Here is a 20,805-nt window from a genome sequence, read left to right as displayed (position 1 = left end):
GCAACACCTTTGAAGGACTTCTCAGCTAGAGCTGTATGAACTGTAGTCATGTGTGGGCCAGGCATGGTGACCATGGATTCAAAAACTCGTATTTCTCGAGTTAAGAGCCTATCTGCTGTAGGCAGTGTCATCTCTCTTTTTTGGAGTTGCCGAGAGAGGTCGCTGAGCTCTGTGAGCGCATCGTACATTGTAATGGCAAACTTTGTATATATGTAGTTTAAGGTTTCTTATAGTGCAGACTTTATATTTTACCTTACATGGACACATCAATTGCAGTTCCTAGAATGATGTGTTTTGCTTGTAACCTCTGTTAGCACTTTCAGCAGTTCCTATAATAATGTATTTCAGCTTATAACCTCTGTCAGCATTTTCCAACAGTGTCTGTAATGATGTATTGACACTCATGACCTTTAAAAATGTCGAAGTAAGGTCTGGGTGATGTGTTTTAGTTCATGTCCTCTGTCTCCCTGGAAAGTGACATTTAAGGTCGCCTGAGGTCTGAACTTGATGAGGGGGCTGGGTACCAAGCGCAGGGCAATGGGAAAGTTCCTGTTTAGTTTCCCTGTCTTATAATCAAGTTCCCCATTTCTTAGCCCTCCATCTGTTGCTGACAAGTTTCCTCACTTCCCTCTTGCTGAACAGGCCCCTGGTTCGATCTATTAGTGATTGACAGTTTCAGTTCCTTTGGAAAGCTTATCTCTCCTGCCAGGGCCCCTCCTAATGAGTGACGGGATGTTGTTGAACTGACCAAAATCCTATATAACCTGTATGCATTTTCTACTCTGCGCGCACTCTCTCAGGATACCTTGTGTTCTGTGAGACCTGTGTCTTTGAGGCCTCAAATAAATAACCCGAAAGACAACTCTGTCTGTTTCACCATTTATTGTTTGATATTTCTGACTTGTGCATCTCCACAGTATTGACTAGGTCTAAAGATTTCCATAACAGTCCCAGATTGCTGACAGACGTTGCAGATGTGAGCAAATCATCCAGGCCCTTGTACTTTGCTCTGTCTCTGGAATCCCTGCTCGTGTCGTTTGCAGCATTTGTGAAGTGATCATGAAGCACTCTGTAGTTTTCCCAGACTGCTCTGACGCTCCTTTCACTTGAAGCCACCCAGCGGATGGACAAAACACGCCCTATCACCAGGAGACGCTGTCCGACTGCTTGCGCACACTGCGCTAACTGCCTCTGATTTTTGGGGGAGGCATGGAACAAGGAATAGAGTTTGTCAAAAAAGATCTGGAAATGATTGAGCCCTGAGACCTCCTTGACCACATCCCCAACTGCCAGCTCTAGACGATGATTGGAGCAGTGCCACACAAACAGGCTTGGGAATTTACTACACAACTGGGTAGCAACGCCTGTTCTCTTCCCTAGCATGACTGAAGCCCCATCACATGCAAAAGAAACGAAACACTGACCTAAAAAGTCCTCGTTAAAATCTTTTCCAAGACACTCCATTAACGCCTTTGTGATGTCATCAGCCGTTGTTCCATCCAACTCGATCAGCTCCCAAAAAAACGTTTCGGGCTCAGCATCAGCTAATGCTGAGGGTAGACACACAACAAGCACCGTTTTACCACTAATAGTGGTAGATTCATCGACCAAAACACAGAGTTTTCTTTGGTTTTCTGTAATGTCTTTTGCCATTTTTTTCTTCAGCTCGTGAGCTATGTGGTCGATGATTTCGCCACAGGTTTTATTGGAGTGCAAAACCCTGCCCACGTCCAGCCCATTCAGTTTCTGTACATTCAAATCAATTGGCATGTCTGTGAATGGCCGGCTATGTTTGCCAATTTTATATGCCGTTCGAAAAACTCTGATAGTGGTGTCTAATTCAGATTTATGCATAGACTGCACTTGATGTTGAATAGTTTCACGTGAAGCAGATGTAAGGATGTCAGCAGCTTTTACATGGGCTTGTGATTCTTTATGTTCTTTGATTTTTTTTCTCAGGCTAGCTTGTTGTTTGCCCTTGTCAACACCGAAATGAGACACTGCACACTCACCCCATTCAGTTGACAGTTTCAGTCCTTGTCCAGTGTGTATTCCCAAAGATTTGACATCTCTGCATATCCGACATCCTAGCTTCTTATCTTTAAGAAGGAGCCATGCATTGGTCTTGCAAAAATATTGCACCTGGTCCGTTGTCCAGCAGGCAGGTGCATCGCTTTGCCCGGTGTTGGTGGTGGCAGTTGCGCCAGCAGCAGCTAACGTTAGAGGCTCTGGAGGAGGCGGCGGAGCTAGTGCTAATGCTAATGCACTAGAACTTGGAGCAGGAGGATCAACCAAAGAAAGCTCCCCATCAGACACAATTTCCAACACAGGCACAGCATTCTCTGTATTTGAAGTTTCTTCCGGCGACAACCGCTGTCTTTTTGCACTTTTATTAATCCACGCTAACATTTTAGAAATGCTAATTTGTGACGTGACTTGCTTTCCTTCTCTCGGGGGCATGCCTGCTCTGTTCTATCACTCTACATAGCCACCCACTGGGTGGGAGTTGCACTGCATAAACACAGCACACGTGCATCTAGGTATGTAAATTGTAAAGCATTAAAACATGGTTTTACTAACAGTTTTCAGTATGTTGTTACTTCGGCATTATTATTATTATTATTTTGAAACGTGTATTACTATTAAATCACGGTCAAATAGGTTAATTTTGACATAGTCGTTTCCACCACAGTATTTACATGGAGAAGATAAGCCCCGCCCCCTCTCCAGCACGTTCTGTTTGAATGACAGGAGTAAACAGCTGACAGCCGCTGTGAAACTCCAGCGGTTAGAGCGATGAGAATGTCCGTTCGGCACCTCATGACGCATCTACTGAGTACCGGGCGGCTGTATATATATATATGGATGTATAATAAGAACGGCGGGAGAGTGTTGAGTACTGGCACGGTGCATGAGTACCGGAGTACCGCCAGCATGCCGGTACTGAGCAAGAAGTGCCGGTACTCCATGGGTCAGAACCAGAAGTGCCGGTACTGCGTACCGGTGAGTACCGGCCCAATTCCAGCACTGGGCATAACGCTGTTATGAAAGTTTCTCTGGTATAAAATGTGTGATGTTAGCATAGCAACCGAAGCTAAACTGACTACTTGCTATTGCTATCCTATTGTGGCATAAACCGTTTTCTACAGGCACATTTTACCGGCGTATTTTTATTATGATTCTACTTGTGATAGTCGGACACGACAACCTTGCAGCCCATGTATTGATTCCATCCGATAGCTGCTATAATACAAAACAACACGTCTGCCTCTCTCCACAATGATCAATAACAGTGAACGGATGGTCAAAGTAAGGTACAAATAAACAGAATCACACGAAGCCTGGTTGGTTAGTGTTGCCTGACTTTATAAAGTGTGTTTATAAGCACTACTGCTTGTAGGCAGGCATGACAGTCGACCCATGTTCAGGGGAGGTGGGTTTAGTTTCCTGCACGCCTCGACGTAAGAGAGACGTAAGCGACGCCACCTCTTAGCTCCGAAGCTCTTGCCTCTAGACCGACCATTTTTTGGAGCTGGAAGTGAACCGGATTCTGGAGCTAAGAGCCGGCGCCGCTGCGGTGTGAACAGGAAAAAACGGCGCTTTTCAGGCTCCAGCTCCGAGCCGGAGCTGAAAAAGCGCTGGTGTGAAAGGGGCATCATACTGCCTGTGCTGCAGCTCCTCTTTTCACCCTCTGTCTGAAACCAGAGCCCAGTCTGCTCTGATTGGTTAGCTGGCTGGCTCTGTTGTGATTGGTCACCCACTTTGAGATGTCCCGCCCCTGAGCCTGCTATCACGTGCAATGTGTTTGAGCACTAGCCAATAGAAACGCGAGTGTAAGATAATGTGCGGGAGAGAAACTCCCTCTGGAGGCGTGTGGCGCAGTGGGATAGTGTGCTGATCTTTGAATCAGAGGATAGCAAGTTCGAGTCCCACTGCAGTCAGCATGTTGTTGTGTCCCTGGGCAAGACACTTCACCCCAAATTGCTCCTGTGGGGATTGTCCACAGTGCTGAATGTATGTAAGTCGCTTTGGATAAAAGCATCTAACAAGACGCATAACATGTAATGTAACGGCGGGAACTTTGGGATTTTAGCCTTTGCAGACCATTTACACAGAAAGAAACGTTTATAACACACTACAGGAAAAGAGAAAACCACAAAAAGCATAATAGGGCATCTTTAAAATATTTAGGTTAAGACCAATGTGGTGCATATATGAGTGCACTACTATCCCAAGAGCAATGCTGCTAGCCTTTATCATATGACCTTTTAATCATCTACACAGCATGGGTCGGCAACAGGCGGCCCGCGGGCCATTGTTGGCCCGCCAGCAATAATATTTGGCCCGTAATTTTGAGAATCAAAAATAAAATATTATTTAGATTTATTTGTATTTTTTTTTTTTTTACAACATAGGACCGACAGTCGCACATGAGGGTTTCCGTTAGCCGCCGATCGATCGGCCGCCGGTCATTATCGGCCGATATTGACTCTTAATAATTTGATCGGTGCTCTCTATAAAGGCCGATCAGGAGAGCTGGATCTGATCGATATGGACATAAACGCGAGTGAAGTGTAACCGGACCCGAGAGAGAGATCAGATCAGCTGCTGTGTCTAATGGAGACACGCAGCTCTGCATAATCACCTGAAGCCCCGCCCACTGTTTAGCGAGCTGCAGGAGCTGCATGAGAAACTGACGGGCTGTCAGGAGAGAGGGAGAGAGAGGGAGGGAGAGGGAGAGAGGAAAAGAGAGCATCCGTTTCTCCCGTGTTATTATTCAAAATTAATGTAAACTTTTGAATAATGTACTTCATCTACTACAAGTAGTTTGTTTGAATGTAATAATTATGTTGTTTGTTGTTTGTGGAATCATTTATTGAAAAATGAATCTGAATTTTTTGATCTGTAACGATTATAAACTGAAGCAATATAAAAATGAGCCCCATTAACTGAGTTTTAAACATCAGCATATCCGGTCCTAGTCCGGTGATTACCTGCTAACGGAAACTCTGCTACACAACTCTTATTATTATTATTGAAACATGACCGGTAAGTTTCAAATTACGGTAAAATAAATTCTGTCCCGACATATCCGCTTACATTCATAATGTCAGCGGAGGGAGGGGAGGCGGCGCTGTGGAAGAGCAGAGTGGCGAGGGAGAGCTGTCATCTTCCCTTTACAAGCTTCAAAAATGTATTTATCGTGTGATTTTGGAAATAAAAATGTCATATTCTGAAAGCCAAGACTTTGTTTATTTAAAATCAAACAAAACACCCGATCCCCGAAAAACTATTTGTTTACGCAAATCCACGTTTATTTTGAAATGAGCCGTTGCGACTTTCGACTGATTTCGATAGAGCGGGTCACATATGGCAAATGTGTGGTTGTGAGGAACCAAGTCAATTAAAGTACTTATTTAACTATTAAATACATTGAGTTTGAGTAAAATACTTGGTTACTGATTAATTGGTTATAATATATTAAATTGCAAAGCAAAACATGCTGTAATTGATTTATTTTGTCCTTTGGTATTTTTTAAAGGTTTTCAACCTGAAAGAATCCTAATGTGTCCTTGAAAAGTTGAAATAAAGAAAAGGAACAAGGATTCCAGTTGCCCCTCAAGCCTCTTAAATGTGGACAAACACTCAAATAAATGCCAAAAACCCAGAGAACTTGACAATACTTATCAGAATAAAAGCATGTTAAATAACACTGCTAGTTAATAACTCTACTTTACTCAGTGGAGGCTCGTCCATTGAGGAAAGGGAGGACCATCCTCCCTACAATTTCAGAGAAAAATAGACTTTGAAGAGAACAATAAATACACCTCAATTTAAAAGATAAGTCTGTTAAAATACAGATAATAGCCCTGGCTTTGAGACTGAAATGGGGCTAGAGAGGACGAGCCTCCCTTTGGGCGGGTCTAGCCAGAGGCTCTGGATTGGGTTCCTATATCATCAGTGAACCAATCAGCGGATCTGACTGCGCATCAGAGTGTTGATGGGGGTCATCAGCGATATCAGAGTTGTTTCTGAACCGGGGAACAGGGGCGCTGCGCCCTCTTACCAAAATCAATTCCTTGAATTAGGCTTTGATTATGTTCTGGCCCGCCATCTTGCGGTCCAGCAAAAAATTGGCCCACGGCCAAACTTACTTGCCTACCCCTGATCTATTCTACAGTAACCCTCTATTATGTTTACAACAGATAGGAACTTGGCTGGCGCAGCTCCCAGCCGTTCTCTGGAAAATGACCTCATATTCACTCTGAGCATCTCATTCTCTGCTGTCCATGTCTTAAATCAACACGCTAAAACCATCGCTTCACAAGCAATCCCCCATAACCAAATGCGTTAAAGACCTTTTTTAAGGTTAACCATTTCATGAAATACTGTATATTGCTCATTGGCACCTAAACTGTTTTTGTGATGTTTTGGTTCTTGCCAAGAGTTATACAAGAAGTTTAAAACCACTTTAGTGGAAAAAATGCATTTTTATATAAATATAGCCAAAATATTAAAACGTATTTATTTAAGGAATGTGTTTAACTGTAACTACATCTTTCTCAATTAATTAAATCTATTTAAAATGTTTCAAGTCTGTATCAGTTTTATCTTACAATAAAAAAACATTACAAATATCCATCAAACACAATCCATTGTAGCAGATACATCTGTGTCAGAAAAGATTGATTGTTAAGATTTACTGGCAAAGATGATTTCTTATAATATGAAAGTCAGAAATTAAACTGTTTCACTTTCATAAATGGGTTTTTGTTCAGGAGAAAATAAACATTTCCAGTAAACTAGCTGAAGTAAACTGTTTTTTTACCGACACACAGAACATGAAGTACTAATAATTTACTGTCAATATTTCACACATCCACCAGAAACACTTTTCAAACAGCAGGGCACATTACAGCGCTGTTTTTTTGTCTGCAAAGTGGTTCGATGTTGGCATGTGGGCGAGCTGATGAGGAGAGAGATATTACTGATAATGGAGGCAGCTCATACTTCTGTGGAAAAACATACGGACAACCACAGCTCTTCCTGGGAATCCTGTGTGTGTGTGTGTGTGTGTGTGTGTGTGTGTGTGTGTGTGTGTGTGTGTGTGTGTGTGTGTGTGTGTGTGTGTGTGTCTTATCTTCCTCCCAATCAACTGCCAAATAAACTTCACAAGAATAAATGTGCTTGAGATATGATTTATTTATCTGCTGTTGATAGAAATTACACACCCTCTTGGAAATTGACTACACAGTTGGACGATAACCATATCACCTCTGATACTTTATTCCTACTGTAAGAAATCTAGGGAAACTACTATGGTTCTAATAAACGTGCTATTGCTCTATGAGGATTTGTTATCAATCAGTTGATTTACAGAAAGATATTCAGCCAATTTGAAATGTAAAACTGTGGTGTACACTTCGTAAGTCCTTAACGAGTCACCGAGCACTGTTCCCCTAAATGGAATGCCATTTTGTTACCCACTCCCGTTGTATGCTGCAGATTGTTTTTTTAATGACGTTTAGTTTTTGTACACATACAATATTGTCTTTGAAAAATCTTACTGGAGCTCAGTATTGTTGCTTTATTTTACTTTAATTTAAGAATATCAGAATGTTGCTCTATACAGTAGTCAGCTTAATAAGCTGGGCTGACCTTAAAGATGAACTTACTATTAAGCTTTTTTTTTCCTATTACTGTTTAACTGAAAACATTTATTAGTCAAAATATGTATTGTCCGTTTAATGTTTTATAATAAGCATAACTAACTGCAAAACATACGGAGCCCCCTAGGGGACATGGAAAAGAAGAAAAAAAAATTATTTGAAAAAAAAAAATAAAAAATGTTTTGCGAGATCTCGCAAAACCCCTTTGCAGTTTGTAGACGGTCCCTAAGCACTCCTCTCCCTCCTCCAGCTGCAGATTGTGACCAATTCTTGATGTTTAGCTCGGATGACGGCGCGTATCGAACTGTTCTGATAAAAACGACTCTGTAGCTCGTTGTCTACCTTGTTATGTTTGTAAAGTCATGTTGTTTGTATTTTTACAATGTTATGTTCATGAGTTATTGATCCGCGAAATTCGAATCTGTCAATAACTCAGCTCAGAGGGACGTGCATGCCCCCTCGCTCTGAGTGTTCTCTTGAGGTGTCTTCACTTATGTGAAACCCTTTATATATACAGTCTATGTGTGAAACCCGTTCCTACTGCCAAGCACTGATGTTATATCTTTATATTTAAGGCCAAGCTCAAAGTAAAAATCGATGAACCACTCCATTGTTGTGGTTTCTGTGTTGCCGTAGCAGCCGAACTGACCAGGAAGTACTAAATGAAAAGTATTGCGAGATCTCCAAAGGAGTTTTGCGAGATCTCGCAAAACATTTTATTTTTTCAATTTTTTTTCTTCTCCATGTCCCATAGGGGGCTCCGTAAAAACATGTTAGCACCAAATCCAAAACCAAAAGCACTCATTTTTCAAAATGTCCCATTGTCAAAATGATATACTATATTATTCCAATCAAATAAATGTAGTGCAATACATTTAAATACTTAACATAACGTCTCCCTTTCTTTTTTGCACGCACACACACACGCACACACACACACACACACACACACACACACACACACACCACAACACACACACAACACACACACACACAACACACACCACCACACCACACCACATCACCACACACACACACACACAACACACACACACACACACACAACACACACACACACCACACACACACACACACCCTACACACACACACACACACACACACACACACACACACACACACCACACACACACACACACACACACACACACACACACACACACACACACACACACCACACACACACACACACACACACACACACACACACACACACACACACACACACACACACACACCACACACACACACACACACACACACACACACACACACATCACTTCAGGGGACATTACATTGACTTACATGCATTTCCTGGAGACTTATCCTAACCTTAACCATAACCAACACATGCCTAACCCTAACCCTTACCCTTAACCTTACCCTTACCCTAACCCTAAACCTAACCAAGTCTTCACCCTAACATTAATGATTCCCCTCATGGGACCTCCAATTTGTCCCCATAAGGGCGGCGAGTCCCCACACGTGACTGTGTAAACAGATGTAGGTCCCCACAAGTATAGTAATGCTAGGCCACACACACACACACGGCGATGCACTGGAAGGTAGAGGGAATCAGGCTGGGAGCTTCTATAATTAGAGGAGCGTTCAGGAGCCATACTGCTGAGTTGTTTAATGTTTAATGTCAGGCCTGCAGTTGCAAAGAGCAAACCTCTGAGCCCCTCTTAACACACACACACACACATATTTATAACATCCCCTCACACACACTTATAGAAAGATGCCTTTACACAGAGAAGTAGGTGAGCAGCTGTAACAATAGTAAACTGACTGAGTGGATTCAGGTTTCACAATACACACAAACACACAGCGCTCTGACAACTGAGTGTGTAATTCCCAGCTATTGTCTGTAACCTGAAGCTTTGATGACATAGGAACCCAAAGCTACTCTGGACGAGGAAATGGTCAAACACATGACGAGAAAAAGAGGAACTGATTAGCACATGGACAAAGACCATATGCTGGTTGAGGTCACTTTAAACAAATTATAGAGCTTTTGTTTGTCTACGATCTTATGTTGGATTTATACCTAAAATAACACATATCGTTTATTTTTGAACGCTTAAACAGATTTCAAAAGATAAGAAAGAACCCATACCTGTCTTAAAACCATATTCAACTTTAAGGTGCAAACTAAATGTTGTTGCTGCTCTTCTCCACAGCAGTACATTGCTCAGCTCCCATGGCCATTTTCTCCTGTCTGTTTCTCATAACTGGAGGTGCGCTGACCGCCTTCACTGTAGGTAATAGACTGACTATGGAAAAGTACCTCATAAAACCCCACTTCACAATCCACACTATCCAAACCATTCGTTCAAGTCATGATATCGAATTTGCTAGTTCTTTTTAAATATTCAAACTTTCTCCCTCCATCTGTTCAGCATATTTCTATCCAAAGCTAATGTTAATAATGATTATTTGCTGTTGTTTTTGATTCCTCTAGATTCGAAGAAACACATGTCTCTTTTTTAATCTGAACAAATCCACATCTTTGGACTTCTAATTGAATGTCCAAAAAACTAAGTAGAGCCAATAAATACCTCAATCCTACCCTTATTACCAATCACAATTGAGCCTATAAGCACTCCTTAGCTGGCATTATTTTGGCAGTAATATAGTACAACCTGCTGACTGTTGTTTATCTGTAGATTTTAGTGTAATTAGCAATAAGTAGGTGTTTCAACAGCCCCGTTATTTACACAAAACCTACAAGTTGGTTACCAAAACATTACGATGCTGGAAAATGTCACCACACCTTTTTCCACCTTGAGTAGCATGATAGTCAAATCTGTCCTTAAATAAACACAAATACATATTTTAAATGTTCATATAATATTCCTGTGAAGAGTTTTGGGCCTCGACATCTTACAGTATCATAACATCCCTTTTGTTCTGCTGCCTTGTCCAGATATCTTTTTAAAACTAGTCTTTTTTTTTCTTTTATTCCTCACAGGAAAATATACAGCTTGTCCTCAGCCAAAACACACATTGACCAGGGAGTGGCAGGAGCATGAATGTTTTAGAAAGGGAAGGGATTTCAACTCTGGATGACTTGGATAAAGAGCTGAAGACATTTTGTTTTTATAGTTTATGATTATTTCCAGACATGCAGCAGTACTGACACGGGACACTGATTTGTATCCTCTCTACATGTTACATGGACATGTTCCTTCCCTGTAAGGATGGTTTGGGAGGTTCTGATCTGAGTTGCACTCCTAACTAGCAGATGCAGATAACCTAAGTGTCATTTTAAGAGGTTAATTGACCAAATTGCTTCACTCCTTTTGAGGTGGCAGTTGTTATGTTAATATAGGTCGTCTAAATAAACAACAGAGCTCATTAAACCCATGACATATCAGACAGACAGCTCCTGCGGCAGAGGCGGGTTCTCCGCCGGGCACTCACCTTGCTGTGGACCGGGTCTCTTTGACAGGAGGCTGGGGAGAGATGCGACGGACACTCCGGGTCTTGCGTTTATCGATAAAGCTGTAGGTATTAACAGTCCTCTGTAACCGTTCCCAGCTGTCTCCTTTCGGGGGGATCCTGGCAGGTGACGGTGGGTCTCTATTCCTCCAGAAACGCTCTCTGTTTTAATCTCTGCAGCTCGCACTCGGTCCCTCTCTCCTGCCGCTCCGCCACCGCCGCCCTCTGACGTCACGGAGGAAAGCCCCGCCGGTGACGTTACGCAGTCCGTACGGGAGCCCCGCCCCTCAGGAAGTCCAGCTGGCGTTTACTGTAAAATGTGATAGTAGGGGAAAAGAGGAAACCTACTGGGAAAATTAACATACAGCATTGTGTTCAAACTCCAGGAACACCAGAATCACTGCTCTTATCACTTTTAATCTGCTTTGTTTATTCTCAGACTAACAACAGACAATAGTATCTGTGATGGCCTTTTTATGGTAATCTTAGATCAGACAATTAGAAGTCTTGTGTGATATATCATCCTGTTTGTCATCAAGGCTACATGTTCAGACATGTCAGAAACTACATCAGTTAGCTGTGGTGGATTCACTCATATACTGTAGCCTACTTTTTTGTATACAGTCTATCACTTAAAGTATGTAATTTATCACTTAAAGAATGTAATTTATTTCAGAAACACTTTTTGTTATATTCCATGGAATGCTCTTAACTTCCCGATAGCAATGACAACATTAAATGCTTTGACAATAAATACATGAAACAATTTCATCTGTGGAAGCAGTGGCGCTGTAAAAAGCACGACCTATCATTTTAGCCGGCCCGACTAAAATGGCGAAGAGTGGCAAAGTCACGCCCATCTACTTCCGGTCCATGGGACCTTATTTCGGAAAAATTATGCATTGAAGTCAATGAAGAGAGAAACTTATCTTTCGATCCCGTTTGAATTGTGTCATGAATTACACATATGATGTTTGTCAATCTTAAAAAATCATTTCCATGTCAAAAAGTCACAGTTTGTCGTAAAACTGTTGAAATATAAGACTATGAAAAATACGCAACTAGAAAGACTACAAATCCCAGAGTCGCGTAAGTGATGTCATAACTGTTTTCCTCCACTAAGAGATAGCTAAAATCAGCGCCATATAGATAGATTCTAAGATAAGATACATTTAACAAGATGCCTGTGTGCTTAGTACCAGGTTGTTATCATACCAGCAATGGGTCTTGCTCGTTCTTTCGCTTCCCGTCTGATGAAAGGACCAGGAGTGGCTGGATCAAGTTAGTTACCTAGCTAGTAGCTAGCACGTTAGTTAGCATTACAGCCTTGTCATTTGTATTAGCCTTAACATGAAGTAACATGAAGTGACCCAACAAGTTAAACAGTAAGAGTAGTCATATTTCGTGAACCCTTTGAAGAGTACTGTCACACCGGTGTGATCATTCTATAATACACAATTTAAGCCCGGGGGAGAAATGCTAACGTACATTAGCATCTGCGATCTTTTCTACTTCACGCTATCTGCACAAATGGTTGACATTAAACATTAAAAAAGACCAGGCAGTTCAGAGAGAATCGCAGGCAGGCAGGCAGCTTTGCATGACATTCTTCTGGACGTGTTTCATTGTGGTGATAGTGAGGGTAGCTAATCCCTATTTTGACAAGACAGTAGTGACATGTGTTGTTCTGCTAGACCGGATATGTAGTTCATTCAGCGTTTCACACTCTATGGTTTCACACAAACAAATGTGTTACTTCACAGTTTTACGACACTTTTTTTTTTTTGACTTGCAAAATTATCTTTTAAATTGACAAACATCATATGTGTAATTCGTGGCACAATTCAAACGGGATCGAAAGATAATCTTTCTCTCCCCATTGACTTCAATACATAATTTTTCAGAAATAAGGTCCCATGGAGGTTCACCGGAAGGGGAGGGACTTCGCCACTCTATGGCCTACCTGCCTGTCAGCCTTCCATCTGTGCACAAACGTATCTCGTCCGAAGAAGGACACTTGACACAGTGGCTTTTGGCAAAGCTGAAAAATAAAACGAGAGAGAGATGAGTTATTGTTATTACAACGTGACTTCACTATCATTTAACAACTCTTTTTATGGGGTTATTTTTATTTGGGGTTAAGTACATTGTCAGAATAAGTGAGAAATGGATTTAACTTATTTTCACATTTTAGCGCACTCGAGCTGGTTCCTCCAAAATTACCTACCCCACCCAAGCCTGTTTTTCAGGTCTCAGGCTCGAAAATGACATTCCCAGAACAAATGACCATATCTTCCCTTCTAAAAGGGTTAAATTAATAATCTTCTTTCTCAAAGTAATGATAAACCTGTGAGTTGGATGTAGAAAAGTCAGAATCAATATAGATGTTTTTTATTTTAAAGAAAATTCAGATTAAACATGGTAAAAAACTGTAAATTATAGTGTCCGTCCAAAACATATTTTGTACTTATAGTGAAAACTAACCTTGGATGATGGGTTAGTAGACGAAAAGCTTTAGGAATCCAAAGTACAACATATAATAAGTACCCTGTATCAAGATTGATGCAAAACAAGTGATATTTGACCTTTTTAGACAGATTTAGCAAAAAAAACCTCTTCTGGGACCATTTGGGTGCATGGATTTTCCTTATCTCTGGCCCCCCTTGTTCGATTTTGACATGTGACATCTCTTTCTAACCGTTGGAGCCAATAGAATCCAAGGGAAATCGTCCCGCACACACCATAGGCACACACTCATGTTCAAAAAAGGTAGCCTCTTTGCGCATGCTAGCTTGCCTGAGGGGAGAAATATCGCTGCTCTGATATCAAGCAACGGAAAAGCTGTTTTATTGCTTATGGATTATCAGAACATTTCAAAGAGGATGCAGTCACATTGGATTAACCTATGGATTAACTACACCATCGTTTTTATCGTTTTAATGCCATTGAAGACCAGTTTATACCAGACAAAGACGAAGGTAAACCATGTTAGCGTTGTGGGCTACCTAGCGCCACTTGTTTTGATGTACGTTTTTGTTGATAATGTCGAGTTTGTATCTTTCAGTGTTGAGGTGGGCACCGTTAGATTCTGTGTCTCCTTGCGATCATAAACGATGTGTTGGATGTGCACCTAGGATAAGTAATAAGGGGGAGTGATTATCGGTGCAGTAATAGGTTAGCATTTTTCGCTCGGGTCATTTAGATGCTACTTATGAGACTTGTGTTTTGTTTAGGTTAAAATTGTTTGTATCGTCAGTTAGCTGAGATTATTCCCGTTAATCTGGTATAACACATTAATAGGTTCTTAAATATTAAGATCCCCTGAGACACAGTGTCGTGAAAAAAAAAACTAAAGTACCCGCCGGCGGGGACCTTCGGGCTTAACAGGTTTTAAGCACAGGTTTGACATAGGCTTCTACCGGTTATGTTACCAGGCATCCTCAAACTACGGACTCCGGTCCGGATCCGGACCGAACCACCACTGTCTCCGGACTCTGAACAAATTATACTTTTCATATGTATTATCTCTCTCTATTATGTGAGACATCGCCACAACGCATTCGCAACGAGTCAAAATTCTCCGCTATGTCCACTGCAAACAGCGCTCTGCATGTCTGACTGTTCCACTGTGTTCCACCTGTGTGTGTCAACGTTTTGGTCCAATCACATTCAGCATCCAGTCAGCGTTTTTTCCCCCCAAACAATCTGCGAATCAGAGGCACAGTAGGGCGGGTCTTCGCGGAATGCGGGTGGGAAAAATGTGTGTGTCTCTTTCAACCTGTCTAAGTCAGAGCGAGAATTAAAAAAAAAAAAATTCAGAGCGAGAGTTAACAGCTCATCTAGTTCCATCTGTACTGTAGCTAGTAGCCTAGTTTCACCTACCGGGGTGGCAACTGACACCCTAAAAATAAGACTTGCCACCCCAGCTGCCACCCCAGTTGGCAGCTTTGTTTTGAAAGAAAAGTTGTGGCTCATCGGACATTTATGAGAGAAAGTCTCTAATGTCCGAGTGTAAGTGAATGCAGCACAAGATGCACGTCATGCACGTCCCCCGGTCCTGGCGCGAGCGTGGACATACGATTGGCGGCGATTCCATTTTGAACTGGACGGCGCAAAACCAGGGGCGGCGCCAGGGGGGAGCTAGGGGGTGCTGAAGCACCCCCCAGGATTGCCAAAGCACCCCCTAAGCACCCCCAGGAAATATGTGTTTTTTGGTTTTTTTCGAAAATTATTATTATTATTTTTATTAAATTAAATTAGAAATATTAATGATAACATCAATGCAAATGTGAAACAAACACATTTTTGACCAAAAACATAAAGCCAACACAGGTGATATGATTAGGCCAATGGTCAGCACCCATTCGATTTTTGACCTACCCATAGACTAAATTACTTTGTGACACTTGATTGACTTCCTGTTAGCTAGAGCGCCAAATGATTTGCTAACAGCAAAGTGAAAAATTGATCGTTTTTTAGTCCTTAAACGACCACGTGTGGACACTCAATCAAAACCAACTGAAAGCGAGAGGGATTCTGCACATAATAGGCCTCGTGAGTACAAGTAGCTTACTTCTGGGTCTCTGTGTTTCATTCAAGCCCTGCTCTGTGTGTGTGTGTGTGTGTGTGTGTGTGTGTGTGTGTGTGTGTGTGTGTGTGTGTGTGTGTGTGTGTGTGTGTGTGTGTGTGTGTGTGTGTGTGTGTGGCACGAGCCATTTTGTGTGCGTGCGTGCGCGAGCGAGCGAGAGAGCTCGCCTCGCGCACCAGTGGGTATCTACCGGAGATCGTTGTGGTTAGCATCTGGTGCTAGCTAGCCAAGCTAATGGATATAAGGAGCTTTTTCAACAACAAGGTGGAGGGAGAACTCTCTCCTGTCAGACGGAGAGTCTCAGGTAACCTCAACTCAGGTGAAGTAAAGGACTCTCTCAGTGTTTAGATAGTTAACTTTAGTCTAGTTATCTCAGTGGGTCTCAAACGGTTTGTTTTAAAAGGGGAGTGATTTGTAAAATATCTATAAAGAAATAGAAAATCTGTTGACAGTTCTGTTTCGTATGGGTGTTGAGATGTATCCATAGATCTCTTAATGTTGCTCTCAAAGTGCACCAGATTGATGCTTTTAACTTAAATATGTAACAAAAAATCTTCCCGGGGGAGCTAGCCCCCGGACCCCCTAGAGGAGGTGAGGACCCTCCTAGAGGAGGTGAGGTCCGCTCCCCACTTGTAAAAATAGCACTTTACCCCTGCCCAGGGGCGGACTGGCCATCGGGAATACCGGGAGTTTCCCCGGTGGACCGGTGCTGTGCGTGGGCCGGAGGGCCAAAACAATAAATACTTTTTTTTTTTTTTTTTTTGCCTAAATCCTACCGGCCCACATTTGTAAGTATACCGGCCACTCCCTTTTTTTTTTGCTTAACTAAATCCTACCGGCCCACATTTGTAAGTGCCCACATTTGTAAGGGTTCCGGGCCGGCCACTCCCCATCAGGCCCGTAGGAGCTGTCACTGCGCAGTGAAAGATCAGGAGTGAGTTACTGATGGATAAACAAGCTCCAAAGCGTAAAGGAGGTGCACAAAAACTTAGGGATAAAAAAATGAAAGCACTTGAGGAAGGTTCAGCAAAATCAAAAAAAATTACAGACTTTTCGTTTGGTCCTGCAGCTGGTTCTAGTTGTAGTACAACCACCACCGGAGAAGCTGATGTAACGTTAGCCGACACAGCGGCCATTCCCAGTGGCAGTGAGTCCAGCAATGAAACTGACACAGTACAGCGGCATCTAGAGCCCAGTACCAGCAGTGATATGATGGTAAGTTAATGTTATGATTGATGCTGAAAGTGAAAATCCTCATTTGGCTAATGCTAGCTTGCTTTTTAATGTAGCAGATGAGGTAATATTAGCTAGCTAGCCTATTTCTAGCTAGCTAGGCTATTGCCTATAGTACATTGTGTGTTCACAGGGACAGCTAATGCATTAGCTAGCTAGCCTATTGCCTACAGTACATTGTGTGTTCACAGGGACAGGGTAAAATTAACACCATTCACTGACCAAATTCTGGTGAAATATGCAAGCTGCTGGTAGATTTGCTTCACTCATTGACAACGGTAATCTATTTGAACATTATAGCCACTTGACTTGGGCTGGTGAATCAATGAGACTACTATGATTGCTTATACTGTCTTTTGTTTGATTAGCTTAGACGTTAGGTTACCTTATTAATACTAAAAATAATAAAGGGTCCATTATTTGTCAACCTGCAACTAAAGTTACTGTCTGGTGGAAATTAGCCTGTTACTGTCTTTAAGATTTTACTTGGTTTACATACATAATAATAACATGGTGGTAACATAATAACGTAACATACTAATCAATACTAATCATTTATGTAGGCTGAAGATGATCCTGCTGCTGACACTGACAGAGTTAGTCAAGGCCAGGATGTCAGTGCCACCCCAGTTGATTATTTCACCAGGCCGATGTCAGGCACATTAGACCTATTCTTCCGTTTTCACCCCCAGCAGAAGGCAGACAAGGCTGTAGTGCAGAGGGCTTTTTTTTGCAAAGACGGCACAAACAGGAAATGGCTATCATACAGTGAAGCCAGAGAAGTACTCTTCTGCTCCCTTTGTATGGCTTTTGCTAATCCTAGAGATAGCAACTCCTTCATCACTGGCATGACCAACTTCACACACATACATCAGAGAGTCGAGGAGCATGAGCAGAGCCATGCTCACAGAGGTTGCGCTGAGGCATATTTCCTCAGATTCTCAAAAAACACAATTCAGGACCTTCTCATGGGACCTCAGATGTCACGTCACAGAGAGGAAGTCCGCAGGAAGCGTCAAGTGTTGGAGCGCATCATAGATGTGTTGAAGCTCATTGGTCAAAGGGGTTTGAGCTACAGGGGCACGCAGGCGGAGGCATTATATACACTAGATGATGACACCATTGATCATGGTAACTTTTTAGAGATGATTGTTTTGCTGGGAAAATATGATGTGTGTCTCAAGGAACACCTCACTCTCTGTATAGAAAAGAGCAAGCAAATACACCAGTCTGGTTTAAGACAAGGTAGAGGTTCCCTTGTCACTCTCCTATCCAAAACAACCATCAACTACATCATCACCACCATCCAACGCCTAATGAAGGCCACCATCGCCACTGAAGTCCGGGAATCTGGCATGTATTCTGTCCAGATTGACACCACACAGGACATCACAGCCCAAGATCAGTGCTCTGTTGTCATACGATATGTGACAGACATTGTTCATGAGCGACTTGTTGCTGTGATTAAATGTGAGGCATCCACTGGGCAGTACTTTGCACAACTTGTTGTGAATGAAGTACTGGAGACCATGAAACTGGATGTGAGGCAGTGTATTGGAAATTCCACCGATGGGGCCTCCAATATGCAAGGCCAATATAAAGGCTTCTCTGCACTGCTCGCCAAAATGTCCCCCACCCATGTCCATGTATGGTGCTACGCACACGTCCTGAACCTCGTCTTGGCAGACACAACACAATGTGTATTGGCAAGTGGGTCTCTTTTTTCCCTGTTGAACAACATCGCTGTCTTCATCAGAGTGTCCTACCAGAGGATGAACATCTGGGAGAAGGAGAGCAAAGACCCAAGACACAGACGTCTCGCCCCGATTGGAGAGACACGCTGGTGCTCCAAAGACGTTGCTGTGACTAAGGTATTTGGCTCTTTTGGAAAGCCAGATAATGCCCTGTATGTTGATGTCCTTCATACCCTCTCCGCCATTCAACATGGACAGACCATCAACGCCACTGCACGGGTCAATGCACGTGGATACATCACCCAGCTTCTGAGGTATGAAACAATACTTACAGCTCAGATCTTCCTGAGAATTTTCCAGGTCACCTCACCAGTCTCAAAATACCTTCAGAAAAGTGGAATGGACATCCTGACAGCTCATCGGATGATTGTGGCTGCAGAAACACAGCTGAAAGATATGACCAGAGACTTCGAGAAAGTCAAGACGGCGGCCGCCACATTCGTCCAGTGGGCCAACAATCAAACAGAGGAGCAGAGTGAGGAGACTGAGCTGGAGGTTGAGGCCGCTCTGCCACAGAAACGGGGTAGAAAGAAGAAAACCATGCCTGGAGAGATGTCCAAGGATGAGGCTGTGACTGATGCTGAAACATCATACAAGATTGATGTCCATAATCAAATCATGGACACAGTCACAGGAAGCATGCACCAGCGCTTCCTCAAAAATGGCACTTTGTATGCTGATTTGGCACTTCTGGACCCAAAAAGATTCAGCCAGGTAACATCTTATGCCGGTGGTTTCCCAGAGGCAGCACTCCAAGAATTAAGCAAGTGCTTGCTGCCATTTGATGACAGAGCAACGGTGGCCAAATTACAGAGTGAGCTCATCAGTCTGGCAGGACAGTGGAATAGGTTGAAGACATCTGTATTTGAGGAATACACAACCAAGACAACAGAGGCTGGGCCAGAGGATGCTGAAGATGAAGCGGAGATGGTATATAAAAAGTGCTCATCTTGCAAGGACTGCCCATTGTGTTGCTACCGTATCCTTAAGCAGTACAACCTCCTGACAGATGCATACCACATCATTGGCCTTGCATACAGGTTCCTGCTTACCCTGTCTGTCACTGTTAGAGATTTAGAGGGATAACTGGTCCGCTTTTCAAATCTCCGCGCGTTCCTATGAAGCTGGTTATAATACAGGAAGGAATCCATATCTACAAAGTAACCGTTAACAATAATCTACTTTAATGGCAATATGACAATGCAATACAATCATTACAATACAACATGATATATTACAGTTATATTGTAATGCTTAAGGAGTAATGCCGGCTTACTCCTGCTCTGGTCCGCATACTGCAGAGCTACTTTCACCCGAGGGCAGCATGTGAAGAAGAGGCCGAACGCCAGGGATCCACCGGATATATACCAGAGTAAGAAGGAGGGGTTTGGTGTTAGGTCAGCTGGTCATCTTTTCAGGTCATCTCATTGGGAGACGCAACGCAGCAGGAAACGCAGCAGGAAACCAAACAGGCTCACTTTACAACAAAAGGTCTCAAGGCCTGCATACCTACACCTCCCCCACAGAGCCATAAAACCCTGTTTACTCCAACCAGCCCAGAATGTTTATAGCCATTTGTAGTCCTTACATTTATGAAAGGATAAAACAGAGAAATCAATATAAAACACAAACACAGGTATTGTTTGAACAGTATTCACTTAACTGCTACTGTTGATAAGCACCAGAGAAACCCAAGGGACCTCTCTTAACATCACAACCACTGTAGCTCGTTCTAAGTTGAATGCAAATCAGGACATGCTCTCACCTTCCCCCATCTTCCTTTGTCCTCAAAAACACATGTCAACAGGCCCCAAATGCAGCTCACAGTTTTACCCAAATTATTCCCATTTTAAGCTTATCCATAGTTTGCTAACATGAATAAATACAAATATAACTCTACAACACACAGGTAGCATGCGAGCGAAGCTTTTCAACACTAAAATTCATCAAAAACAGGCTCAGGAGCTCGCTCTCTCAACAGAACCTGGAGTCCTTTATGCTCATGGCTACTCAACCAGATGTTTTGAAGATGCTGGATAGTGACCAAATTATAGATGGTGTTGCAGAGAAAAGTGAGCTGCTGCAGAAACTACTAATT

The 20,805-nt window shown here is 42.6% G+C and overlaps 1 protein-coding gene across 2 annotated transcripts in view; it reads right to left on the bottom strand.

The window, feature by feature from the left end:
- rnf19b (ring finger protein 19B) overlaps window positions 1–11,395 on the bottom strand; it is a 50,047-nt gene extending 38,652 nt beyond the window's left edge. Inside the window, exon 1 of one of the 2 annotated variants that reach the window (XM_034201606.1) lies at window positions 11,115–11,395. The gene's annotated coding sequence lies outside the window, so the exon portion shown is untranslated. The remainder of the gene's footprint in view (window positions 1–11,114) is intronic. The other variant, XM_034201605.1, reaches the window with a different exon arrangement.
- Window positions 11,396–20,805: the final 9,410 nt, after the last annotated feature.

The sequence above is a fragment of the Gymnodraco acuticeps genome, unplaced genomic scaffold, assembly GCF_902827175.1.
Source record: "Gymnodraco acuticeps unplaced genomic scaffold, fGymAcu1.1, whole genome shotgun sequence".
In the NCBI taxonomy this organism is placed as follows: Eukaryota; Metazoa; Chordata; class Actinopteri; order Perciformes; family Bathydraconidae; genus Gymnodraco; species Gymnodraco acuticeps.
This window is presented reverse-complemented; position numbering and strand designations above follow the sequence as displayed.